The following is a 12185-nucleotide window of genomic DNA, read 5'->3' on the forward strand; positions in this document are numbered from 1 at the left end:
ACAGTTTTAATCTGTCAGGAAGTTTCAAGTAATATACTGTTCAAAAGAATTAAGAGAAAATGTGTATCAACATCCAGTATGTTATATCTATTTTGATACTGGTGGACTGGCGATATCTGTGGTTTTATTGCATGGCTTGAGATCTTCGCTTTCAGTGTAGGCAACAATTAAAATCATTCGGCATTTATTGGCTAGGTTATGTATGCAGTGTCAGGTGGCCCCTCAGGAGAAAGTTACTTAGTGCAAGTTGCAAGAGCGCTCTGTTTGATACAAAAAAGATGGACTTACTGTCGCGTTACTACAAATGCCGACACGTCTTCTGTGTCAGATATAGGTTGTGGATACGCTACAGTACACAAGCCGAGTTGGACACATTACAACCCCACATGAAGAGCGATATCTGGCCATCTCTGCAATACGATGATGTGCGGTTAGCGCCCGAGCACCACAAGACGACATCAGCAGGGCAACTGGAACCTTTGTGTCTGATCAGATTATAACGAACAGGTTACGAGAAAGGACCTTACGACAAAGACGTACTTCTCGAGGGCCCAGCTTGGAACGACGTCTTGGAGTTCACCTTCAGTTCTGCCGTTCCCACGCCAAATGGCAACTTCGTGACTGGCAAAAGTGTTATTCCCAGACGACTTGACATATCCTCTGACGCAAGGTGATGCCCGTGTTCGTGTGCGGAGACCCGTTGTGACCGCTACCTAACAAATGTTGTCCAGAAAAGCGACGACTTCCAAGGTTCTGTGATGTTGCGGAGAGGCTTTGGTGCTGATAGCCACACGGATCTTGCCGTTGTCCATGATCGCCTTACCGCCAGGCAGTGCATCGAACAGATCCTGCTCGATCATGAGGTGGCTGCTACATACGGTGGTGCCCCTGAATTCCTTCTAATGCCAGTGCCTACCTGGCGGGCGTCACCGGGGTTGTCTTAAAGTAATGGAATGGCTGCCGGCGAGTCCCGACCTAAACACATTGTGCATGTGTGAGACATCCTTGATAGATGTGATCGCGGTCGTTCTTTCCACCACAGACTCTCCAAGACCTCTCATGGGCTCTCACTGAAAAATGGAAACGGGTACCACAGAGTGACGTCCATCAGACTATTATAAACGGTCACGTTATTGAAGCTCTCAAAGTCCAATGAAAAGCACCCAGGGTGACGGGATGAATGATTGTTTCCTCTTCGTTTTCGACACGTATCAGACATTTCAGTTCATTCTATATAAATAATTGAGGATATAATGATGTTTTGTTGTGTATTTATTTTGTGAAAGACAAAGGTGAAATTTGGTAACATACCTAGTCCTCAATTATTACTCATCGGACTATGGCACACGACGAAAGTCATGTTCGCCTAATTCTTTTGAGCAGTGTAGTAAAAGGACTAAAAGGCCTATAACTGACTCTGTGGTTGGGACATCTGCAACTGTGGTAGTACGTTTTGCAGCGTGGACTTCGCAGACAACTGTATTTTGAACCAATTTTATTAGAGCACTATCGGTTTCATGGCTTCTCGTCACATCATCGTGCGCACATAAACTTTAAAGTAAGGTAAATAGAAGGCCCAACCTTCTTAGTTCGTACTATGATGTCCGTCGGCCGGATAATCAATGAATAAAATGTTGTTTACCTATTTTAATATCTATATGCCGATGTTTATCCTCGTCAAACTTTTTAATCATTGACTGCCCAGTCTACGGACAGTATGATTTTCACGAACAGTTTCTTTCTCTCTTTCTTTCTCGGGGCCTTTGTCCCGCTCCAACGCGGGGTCGGCTCTGTTAGTACGGATTTGGCAGTGTTAATGGCAGAGGGTGGCCGGAAGCCCTTCCTGACGCCACCCCGAACCCCCCGGGACTGAAGAAGTGTACCCCAGCTGTCTGCGCCCAGTGGAACTCATGAAATAGTGCGAACGTTTTCAAATGTCTGTGAGTCGTGTAACTGAGGCGGAACTTGGGGACCAGCACGGTATTCACCTAGTGAGATGCGGAAAACCGCCTAGAAACCACATCCAGGCTGGCTGGCATTCTGGCCTTTGTCGTTAATCCACTGGGCGGATTCGATCCGGGACGGCGCACCTACCGGAGTCCAGGAAGCAGCGCATTAGCGCTCTCGCCTATCCTGGCGGGGTTTCACTAACATAGTTGGGCCTTCTATATTCTTCGCCAAGTTGTTCACAACGTTTTAATGTTTATATGCTTCTGCTGACGTGGCTAAAAGCCACGAAGCTAGTGACGCCTTAACAAAATTGGTTCAAAATACAACTGCTTGCTACAGAGAAAGAGCAAAAAGACTGTTCAAGAATCGCAAGAGGCGTTCGTGTACTTGGAACGGGTATGGAGACACGGGGATACCAACCGGATTACATCAGCATGAGACAGAGATTTTGAAATCAAATACTAGATTTTAAGTGCTACCCAGGAGCTCATATAGGCTCAGACACAATTTACTAACAGTTGGCTGAAGATTAAGAGAGTAGACAGGAAGAATCAGCGTGGAAAGAAGTGGGGTATGCAATTAATAAGGAATGATGATGTGCATTTGAAGTTCTCTAATGCTGAAGATACTCTCATAATGAATGCTGAAGAGCACGGAAATCTCTTAAAGAAGGGCCATCACAGAAATTTGACAGACAAATATAAGTACAAGGAACGTAAATGGGAAAAAAACTTTGAGTAACAGAAGAAATACTTCAATCCATCAACGAATTTTGTACAGCGCACGCGCTGGTGGGTCGCTCTGCGATTTTCGGCAGAAGGCGTTTTAGTATGGCGCCATCTATCTGCAAATCATATAGCATGTGTGATTTCTGTGCCTGGCATTCTTCGTGCGCTTGTTCTATATACAGGGTGTCGACGTGCGGATATCATCCAATGGTTAGCCGGCCGAAGTGGCCGTGCGGTTAAAGGCGCTGCAGTCTGGAACCGCAAGACCGCTACGGTCGCAGGTTCGAATCCTGCCTCGGGCATGGATGTTTGTGATGTCCTTAGGTTAGTTAGGTTTAACTAGTTCTAAGTTCTAGGGGACTAATGACCTCAGCAGTTGAGTCCCATAGTGCTCAGAGCCATTTGAGCCCATCCAATGGTCCCAACGCCTTCTCCAGTATCACCTTGACCTTTTTGCTGCATGGTGTAACCAGTGGCTCCTGAAAATCAAGACCCAGGTAATCATCATAAGCCGTACCACTCGCTCCTTCCGGCTCCTGGATTTCTCCCTTACCATCTGTGTCCGTCCTGTCCGCCTCTCCCCCACCCTCACCTACCTTGGCCTCCCCATTGACCATCACCTCACCTGGATCCCTCATCTCCGCACCATCAAATCCAAAGCCCACAACTGCCTCCAACTTCTCAAACTCCTCTCTGGACGGACATGGGGGTTGCACCCCTCTACCATCCACCACACCTACAAATCCTTAATCCATCCCATCCTCTGTTATGCCAGTCCTGCCTGGTTATCCCCCCCCCCCAAATTCTATAAGTCCCTCCAGATCCTCGAGCGCCATGCACTCCACCTCACCTTCCGTATACACCTCCCGTCCCCCAAGCGGATCCTCTACGACGTCATTACTTTCCCCCATCTGCTCCTATTCCTCGAACATATCCGCATACTCTACACCTCCCGCTGCCTCGATCCCCCTCACCCCTTGGTTGCTCCTCTCCTCTCCAATCCCCACCCTCTGCCACGCCTTTACTGTTGTGTCACCCCTACCCTCCATCTCAACACCCATCATCTCCTTTCCCAAGGTGGCTTCCATCACCTCCCCCTCCCAGATGATGCCCTGTGTCCCTCCATTTATCCCTCCTATCAACTCTGATCCTCACCCCTCCCCTCCTTTCCTCTGTCCTTTCCCTGGGCTCCCTCTTCCCCCTCTTCCATCCTGTTTTCTCCCCACCTAACTTCTCCCTCTGCCTCCCCTCTCCCCCTCGAGTCCTTTTGTATGCCAGTCCTCTGCCTTTCCCCACTCCCTGTCACGTCTGCCCAGCACCCGCCCCCCCTCTTATGGGTCCTCGTCCTCCATCGGATCCTTTTCCCCCTCCCCCCATTTCGTTTTTTCCTCTCCTTCCCCCCCCCCCCTTTCCTTTCCCGTCATCTGTCCAGGTTCCCCCCATCTGCCCACGGCTGTGGTATATCATATTTGTGCCAATTTTTTAGTGCAGTGCTCAAGTGACTGTTCAGTGTTGTTCGTCTTTCCAAAGTGTTGCGAACAGAAATCATGTATTTTATTAGCATCATCAACCCTTTGTTCTATGTTTTAAGTTCCACGATTTTCCGCCATTTTACCATTTAAGTCACCGATTTTATCGCCTGATTTTATTATTTATTATCTTCATCTTTTTAAAACAAATTCTGTAGGCTGAAGAGCGGCTTACTAAGCTGCTGCCAGCCCGCCCCCTTCGAGGGGGAATCGAAACTCAATAAAGAAAAAAAAGTGGATACCGTCAGTTGTACCTAGCCACCAGCAAGGTAGAACCACCTGAAGACGTCGGACAGTTGCTCTGAGGAAATCAGGAGACGTTCATAGTATTTGTTGACCCAGTAAGAGCGTTCGACAATGGAAAACGATGCAAAGTATTCGAAATTATCAGGTTAACAGTCCACGGAAAGCACAACATGTAAACCGAACACAGACAATTGTAAATAAGATTAGTGACAAAACTACCATCCAAACTGAGGAACATGTATTGGACGAAATGAAGGAATTATGTGATCTTGAAAGCAACATAACCCACAACGCACGCAGCAAGGAGAACATAAAAAATTGACCATTTGCGAGGACTCGCTTACTGAGGATTCCGTACAGACTTAACTATGTATATAGACAGAGTATCCATTCCGGTAATCAAGGATCTCCACCATTTTTGCCTGACACACTGATACGGGTGAGATATCGATAACATAGATTTCAAGATTTTCGGGTAGTTTTAATTTCAATAATGTAAATGTGATAAAATCATGCAGGAGGCAGGCGACCATTGTTATAACAATCAGTAGTTCTCCATTCAGGCTGACTGGGTCACAATGGTAAAAGGCAAACATCATGCAAGAAAAGACTTTAACGGTCATACGAGGGATTTCGGAATTTATCCATCATCAGAAACACAGGTGCGGTTACTGTACGTAAATACGGCGTTTCTCATACAACGTGAAACGCTCTAGGGTAAGGTGGGGCTTTCTGAGACATGGACAGAAATAAGAAAATATTCTACTGCGCAGCCCGCGCACGGAGCTTGGATGCCATTATGTCACAGAATCTTTGCTAGACAGCCGGCCGAAGTGGCCGAGCGGTTAAAGGCGCTGCAGTCTGGAACCGCAAGACCGCTACGGTCGCAGGTTCGAATCCTGCCTCGGGCATGGATGTTTGTGATGTCCTTAGGTTACTTAGGTTTAACTAGTTCTAAGTTGTAGGGGACTAATGACCTCAGCAGTTGAGTCCCATAGTGCTCAGAGCCATTTGAACCATTTTCTTTGCTAGACAAGTTGTGCACAAGCTGCAGGAAGTGTTTTCAAGTATATTTAACCCAGAAAGAAGGAAACAGAAGAGGTAAGACAGTACTGCTTACAAAAATCCGCCATGTAACATTAAGTCAGTTTGAAATAAGATCTAGTGTTGGAATACATGAATGTTAGCTATAAATCTTTCCGCTATTAGTTGTGTAGGATCCAACAGGTCGGTCAACAGAACAACTAGCGACATCTGCTGCAAATATGAGAGACTGCTTTAATTTTAAAAATAATAAGGTAATGGGGATATGTGAATCAGTCTTCGTGGGGCTTTCTGAACCCGAATAAATATGTATTATTTCTTCTTTATTGAAGTATTCATGTAGCTTAATTATTGTTGTTGTTTTGGTCTTCAGTCCAGAGACTGGTTTGATGCAGCTCTCCATGCTACCCTATCCTGTGCAAGTTTCTTCATCTCCCAGTACCTACTGCAACCTACATCCTTCTGAATCTGCTTAGTGTATTCATCTCTTGGTCTCCCTCTATGACTTTTACCCTCCACGCTGCCCTCCAATGCTAAATTTGTGATCCCTTGATGTCTCAGAACATGTCCTACCAACCGATCCCTTCTTCTAATCAAGTTGTGTCACAAACTCCTCTTCTCCCCAATCCTATTCAACACCTCCTCGTTAGTTATGTGATCTGGCCATCTAATCTTCAGCATTCTTCTGTAGCACTACATTTCGAAAGCTTCTATTCTCTCCTTGTCCAAACTATTTATCGTCCACGTTTCACTTCCATACATGGCTACACTCCATACAAATACTTTCAGAAACGACTTCCTGGCACTTAAATCTATACTCGATGTTAACAAATTTCTCTTCTTCAGAAATGCTTTCCTTGCCATTGCCGTCTACGTTTTATATCCTCTCTACTTCGACCATCATCAGTTATTTTGCTCCCCCAATAGCAAAACTCAGTTAGTACTTTATGCTTCTCATTTCCTGCTCTAATTCCCTCAGCATGGGTTTTGAAAAAGACGGTCATGTGAAACCCAGCTCGCGCTATTCGTCCACGAGACTCAGAGGGCCGTAGACACGGGTTCACAGGTAGATGCCGTGTTTCTTGACTTCCGCAAGGCGTTCGATACAGTTCCCCACAGTCGTTTAATGAACAAAGTAAGAGCATATGGACTATCAGACCAATTGTGTGATTGGATTGAGGAGTTCCTAGATAACAGGACGCAGCATGTTATTCTCAATGGAGAGAAGTCTTCCGAAGTAAGAGTGATTTCAGGTGTGCCGCAGGGGAGTGTCATAGGACCGTTGCTATTCACAATATACATAAATGACCTGGTGGATGACATCGGAAGTTCACTGAGGCTTTTTGCAGATGATGCTGTGGTGTACCGAGAGGTTGTAACAATGGAAAATTGTACTGAAATGCAGGAGGATCTGCAGCGAATTGACGCATGGTGCAGGGAATGGCAATTGAATCTCAATGTAGACAAGTGTAATGTGCTGCAAATATACAGAAAGATAGATCCTTTATCATTTAGCTACAAAATAGCAGGTCAGCAACTGGAAGCAGTTAATACCATAAATTATCTGGGAGTACGCATTAGGAGTGATTTAAAATGGAATGATCATATAATGTTGATCGTCGGTAAAGCAGATGCCAGACTGAGATTCATTGGAAGAATCCTAAGGAAATGCAATCCGAAAACAAAGGAAGTAGGTTACAGTACGCTTGTTCGCCCACTGCTTGAATATTGCTCAGCAGTGTGGGATCCGTACCAGATAGGGTTGATAGAAGATATAGAGAAGATCCAACGGAGAGCAGCGCGCTTCGTTACAGGATCATTTAGTAATCGCGAAAGCGTTACGGAGATGATAGATAAACTCCAGTGGAAGACTCTGCAGGAGAGACGCTCAGTAGCTCGGTACGGGCTTTTATTGAAGTTTCGAGAACATACCTTCACCAAAGAGTCAAGCAGTATATTGCTCCCTCCTACGTATATCTCGCGAAGAGACTGTAACGGAACTGAAATGATGGTGGGCTGACAGTAATTTGGAGCCCACGCGTCTGAAACGGGCGCGCTTGTGTGAGACTGCCAGGGAGTGCACCCTGATGCCATCTATTGGCGAAACTGGGAATTAGCGCTGTCAGACAATGCACTAAGCTCTCAGAGTCAAATGTATTCTCTTTCTTGGTAATTATAAGTTATTACTGTATAATTTAATGTTGTAAAACGCTAGTAGTAAATTATTATGACTGGTATGGACTCCAGGGTAGTAAATATAAATATTCTTAAATACTAAATGATTTCGGTAAAAAGGTGGTAGGGGAACGCCCCCACTCTTGGTGATACGAGCGTAGCTAGGGGTAGCTGGAGACACAGGGACTGAACAAGGAAATGGCCTGGGGAGTGTTGACGTGATCGGACGTGCGTAACTGTGCTCACGCAAAAGTGATTGTGCAACAGCGAAGAGGCGAAAATCGTCGCCGTTTGTGGAGTAGAACGCGACGAATGGTTGTCGAAGCCGCCTCTATGCCACTGGGGCTGATTGTAAGAGTTCCTGTGCCCAGATTTTATGGCGGACGTGCAGTGGCTTATACGAGTGCTACAGCTCGTGGTTCCAGCCGCCATTAAGGGCATGAGGCGTGAAGAGCTGCGTTAGCCACGTGCATCTCACCACCAGCACCGACACGTCTACCCAAGGCAAGACTGCTTGCAATTGTTAAGTCGAACTTTGTATACATGTAAAAGGAGAATACCAGTTTTCTTTTATGCAAGTGCAGAGGACAGAATATAGTAATGAGTAAAATTACGACGCATGTTGTTCATTGTAAAGTGTAGTAACCTCAAACATAGTATAGTGAAATCAGACTGAGGCCACCATCGCCTCTTTCATTTACAATTCTTTTGGTTGTAGAATACTTTAGCGTATAAGAATGTTGAAAAGAGCAATGGTCACACCAGAATGAGTCGCCTATTTACAGTTACTTAAATTTTTCTGAGCAACCTTTCAAGTAAAGTCACTTAACTAATTCTGTATCAATGGTCCAAAGAGTAATATCCAAAATCATTAAATAAGTTGAAGGATAGAATTTTGTTAAACGAAGTTGCATAACCTGTCTTGGTAGTAATTACCAAGCCACCTCACAGAAATTGAGAGAGTATTTGCTTTGTAGAATCATCTAGAATGATCAGAAATAGTAATATTCAGAATTAAGTTTAAATTCAATTCAAGCCATTTCACTTTGAAACGAGCCCAAAAATTGATTTATTCTTTTGCTCCTTCAGAGCTGGCGACCATAGTTATAAGTATTTTCAGGAGGATTCGACGGTAAGTCTGCTGCTCTCGTCGTGCTGATAGGATTATCCACTGCTGCTAGCAGTGGTGATTGGATACATAAGCTCACTACCAAGTTAAGTGGGTCAGGTAGGCAGTGTTACTGTGTGAACTGTAGGGCACTGTAGGCCGTGGATCGAACCCGTTCAATCATCACAGCTCTTAGGGAAATAGTCCGGTTAGGAGTGTACCAATCATTAGGTAAATACTGGCGAGTAGCGGTCAAAAATGTATACGCAAGTGAATTTAGCAAGGTCCACGTAGCACCTAGTTAATGTGGTGCAATGGCGAGGGTAGGAGTGGAGTAAAAGTGAGCTGAGCTTGTGGCAGCTGTGCTGGATTCAAATATTAACTACGCGAATTCACTACTGCCTCTTACCATTGGGACTGAGCTATTTACAGTTAAAATACGTAGCAGTAAGCGCAAAGGCGTGACAGCTACAAGTCCGTATTGGTTTTATACATACGGAATTGGGAAGTGGGTCATTCCGTCAGTGGAGGGGGTTAAAACAACCGAGTCAGTGGAGAACATACCCCATTTACTGATGGAAAGATTCAGCGGTTCGGTCGCAAGACCATGAGGATAAAATCAGAGAGATTAGAGCCCACACAGAAGCATACCGACAATCCTTCTTTCCACGAACAATACGAGACTGGAATAGAAGGGAGAACCGATAGAGGTACGGAAGGTATCCTCCGCCACACACCGTCAGGTGGCTTGCGGAGTATGGATGTAGATGTAGATGTAGATGCATCACCCGACTTAATTCGAATACATTCCATTATCCTCGTTTTGCTTTTGTTGATGTTCATCTTATATCCTCCTTTCAAGACACTGTCCATTCCGTTCAGCTGCTCTTCCAGGTCCTTTGCTGTCTCTGACAGAATTACAATGTCATCGGCGAACCTCAAAGTTTTTATTTCTGCTCCATGGATTTTAATACCTACTCCAAATTTATCTTTTGTTTCCTTTACTGCTTGCTCAATATACAGATTGAATAACATTGGGGATTGAATAACATTGGGGAGAGGCTACAACCCTGTCTCACTCCCTTCCCAACCACTGCTTCCCTTACATGCCCCTCGACTTTTATAACAGCCATCTGGTTTCTGTACAAATTGTAAATAGCCTTTCGCTCCCTGTATTTTACCCTTGCCACCTTTAGAATTTGAAAGAGAGTATTTCAGTCAACATTGTCAAAAGCTTTCTCTAAGTCTACAAATGCTAGAAACGTAGGTTTGCCTTTCCTTAATCTTTCTTCTAAGATAAGTCGTAAGGTCAGTATTGCCTCACGTGTTCCAGTATCTCTACGGAATCCAAACTGATCTTCCCTGAGGTCGGCTTCTACCAGCTTTTCCATTCGTCTGTAAAGAATTCGCGTTAGTATTTTGCAGCTGTGACTTATTAAAGTGATAGTTCGGTAATTTTCACACCTGTCAACACCTGCTTTCTTTGGGATTGGGATTATTATATTCTTCTTGAAGTCTGAGGATACTTCGCCTGTCTCATGCATCTTGCTCACCAGGTGGTAGAGTTTTGTCAGGACTGGCTCTCCCAAGGCCGTCAGTAGTTCTAATGGAATGTTGTCTAATCCTGGGGCCTTGTTTCGTCTCAGATCTTTCAGTGCTCTGTCAAACTCTTCACGCAGTATCGTATCTCCCATTTCATCTTCATCTACATTCTCTTCCATTTCTATAATATTGTCCTCAAGTACATCGCCCTTGTATAGACCCTCTACATACTCCTTCCACCTTTCAGCTTTCCCTTCTTTGGTTAGAACTGGGTTTCCATCAGAGCTCTTGATATTCATACAAGTGGTTCTCTTTTCTCCAAAGGTCTCTTTAATTTTCCTGTAGGCAGTATCTATCTTACCCCTAGTGAGATAAGCCTCTACATCCTTACATTTGTCCTCTAGCCATCCCTGCTTAGCCATTTTGCACTTCCTGTCGATCTCATTTTTGAGACGTTTGTATTCCTTTTTGCCTGCTTCATTTACTGCGTTTTTATGTTTCCTCCTTTCATCAATTAAATTCAATATTTTTTCTGTTACCCAAGGATTTCTACTAGCCCTCATCTTTTTACCTACTTGATCCTCTGCTGCCTTCACTACTTCATCCCTGAGAGCTACCCATTCTTCTTCTACTGTACTTCTTTCCCCCACTGCTGTCAATTGTTCCCTTATGCTCTCCCTGAAACTCTGTACAACCTCTGTTTTAGTCAGTTTATCCAGGTCCCATCTCCTTAAATTCCCACCTTTTTGGAGTTTCTTCAATTTTAATCTGCAGTTCATAACCAATGGATTGTGGTCAGAGTCCACATCTGCCCCTGGAAATGTCTTACAATTTAAAACCTGGTTCCTAAATCTCTGTCTTACCATTATATAATCTATCTGATACCTTTTAGTATCTCTGGGATTCTTCCATGTATACAACCTTCTATCATGATTCTTGAACCAAGTGTTAGCTATGATTAAGTTGTGCTCTGTGCTAAATTCTACCAGGCGGCTTCCTCTTTCATTTCTTAGCCCCAATCCATATTCACCTACTACGTTTCCTTCTCTCCCTTTTCCTACACTCGAATTCCAGTCACCCATGACTATTAAATTTTCGTCTCCCTTCACTCTCTGAATAATTTCTTTTATCTCATCATACATTTCATTAATTTCTTCATTATCTGCAGAGCTAGTTGGCATATAAACTTGTACCACTGTAGTAGGCATGGGCTTCGTATTCACCTGACCAAAAGTCTTGTTACTCCTGCCACCGAACTTCACTAATTCCCACTATATCTAACTTTAACCTATCCATTTCCCTTCTTAAATTTTCTAACCTACCTGCTCGATTAAGGGATCTGACATTCCACGCTCCGATCCGTAGAACGCCAGTTTTCTTTCTCCTGATAATTTTTAATTATTTTTAATTATTATAACTTACAATAATAATTCAATAATGTTCTAATTAGGCTACAGCAATTAGCAAGACATACTAATTTAGTAAATACAAAAAGAATTTTTGATTTTTCGCTTTGTTCAGATGGTAAGAACATATAAACGAAGCCATTCATGTTTACAATGGTCAGAGGACGCGACGGTAAGCGCTATAACCAGTGTTTTACATAGGTATATAAGCATGCGCGCTGCAGCTGGGCTTTATAAAGTGCCATTTACGACGCTCTATACACGGGTTCAAGAAACTCGTTTCCTTCGGGGAATGGAACAGAATCAAACGCATCAAGCGATCCCTCAGAGGCCCCTCCCGCCAGAGGTTCGAGTCCTCCCTCGGGCATGGGTGTGTCTGTGTGTGTGTGTGTGTTGTTCTTAGTGTAAGTTAGTTTAAGTAGTATGTAATTCTAGGGACCGACGACCGCAGCAGTTT

Source organism: Schistocerca cancellata, chromosome 8, assembly GCF_023864275.1.
Source record: "Schistocerca cancellata isolate TAMUIC-IGC-003103 chromosome 8, iqSchCanc2.1, whole genome shotgun sequence".
NCBI classification, from domain to species: Eukaryota; Metazoa; Arthropoda; class Insecta; order Orthoptera; family Acrididae; genus Schistocerca; species Schistocerca cancellata.